This window comes from Grammomys surdaster, unplaced genomic scaffold (genome assembly GCF_004785775.1).
Source record: "Grammomys surdaster isolate TR1022 unplaced genomic scaffold, NIH_TR_1.0 120154, whole genome shotgun sequence".
Lineage (NCBI taxonomy): Eukaryota > Metazoa > Chordata > Mammalia > Rodentia > Muridae > Grammomys > Grammomys surdaster.
This window is the reverse complement of record NW_021616104.1, coordinates 1-1,472: the sequence shown is the minus strand read 5'-3', so window position 1 is coordinate 1,472 and position 1,472 is coordinate 1. Positions and strand designations below refer to the sequence as shown.

The window sequence follows — 1,472 nt, the reverse complement described above, 5'->3', positions numbered from 1 at the left end:
TTTTCTGAGGAGGGCATTGAAAACAAAACATCTGCCCTGCAACCATCTCCTAACTTCCATAGTGGATTACAAATGGTTTCTGCCTGTAGTCCTGGAGTCAGTTTCAAGCAAGGTGAATGTTTGAATTTTGGAATAAAAACTCTTGAGGAAATTAAATCAGAGAAAATGAAGGAAAAATCCAAGAAGCAAAGTGTCTCCTCGGGAATTTCCAGGGTTTTACATCAGCCTCAGTCCAATCCAGGCCCTGAGAAGAAGGTTCAGACAGTGATGAGGACTGTAACTCTATCAAGCAAACAGGAAGAGCCCTTGCTTAGACTGAGTCTTAGTGAGAGACTGGGGAAACGAAAGCTTTCACGATGTGGTGACTGGGATCCCCCATTAAAGCGAAGCCTTGCACAGAGGCTGGGTAAAAGAGTGGGAGCACCAGAAACTGACATTGATAAAGCACCAAAAAAAATGCGAGTTCATAATGCCGGTGAGATTCATGTGAAGACTTTAGAAGAGATTCTTCTAGAAAGAGCCAGTCAGAAACGTGGAGAACTGCCAACTAAACTGAAGACAGAAAAACCTTCAGGAGCTGATAATTCTCCATCGGGAACAGAAAGTTCTTCTTCAGTGAGGATCAAAACCTTCTCTGAGGTCCTGGCTGAAAAGAAACTTCGGCAGCAGGAAATGGAAAGACAGAAATCCAAAAAGGATCCCCGTTGCCTCGAGCTAAGAGAAGATGCTGAAGTGAAAAAGACAGTGAATCTGCCAACTGTTGCTGTTAGCAGAGGACAACCAGAGGAGCCTGCAGGAAGAGCCAGGTCTATGCAGGAAGTGCGTGTTAAGACGCTAGAGGAGATTAAACTGGAGAAGGCCCTGAGGATGCAGCAAAGCTGTGAGAGTAGTGGCAACTCCCGACCTCAAGCTGAGGCTGCCCCAAGCCCGAAGAGGCTTCTCCGCATCCCCAAGAGAGCAGGTGCAAAAGTAGAGAAAAAACTTGAACTTGAAGACAGTGGTGATGCTCCTTCTCAGAGCAGTGTGTCCAAGATGGAGGCTGTTGAGACTTCAGATGAGACGATAAGTGACCCCACAAAACTTCCAGCCAACAGATGTGACACTGTCGAAGAGAAACACACAGAGAGACAGCAGGAGAGACGAACGTCACAAAAGGAGAAACCAGCCTTGTTATCTGAGCGTGGAGATGAGGCTTCTTGCTCTACCCGAGTGGTGGGGAAGCGGGTGCTCACTCCTGTATCCGGCCTCACTAGGCACCTGGCAAAACGGCTCCACACAGAGTCATCCCAGAGAGGGAAGGTAGGAACCTCAGGAATCAGAGACTCAATACTGGATGTGAAATATGCAGCACAGACTTTGGAGAAAAAGAGTAAAGCCAACCCCAAAGTAAATGTGAAGCCATCTGTGGTCGAAGTTGTATCACTTCACAAATTGTCTCCCAAACGCGAGGTTGTGGAGGTGCAATCTGCCCC

The 1,472-nt window shown here is 47.4% G+C and overlaps 1 pseudogene; it reads left to right on the top strand.

The window, feature by feature from the left end:
* Window positions 1–3: 3 nt before the first annotated feature.
* Window positions 4–1,464, top strand: LOC114635941 (annotated as a pseudogene).
* Window positions 1,465–1,472: the final 8 nt, after the last annotated feature.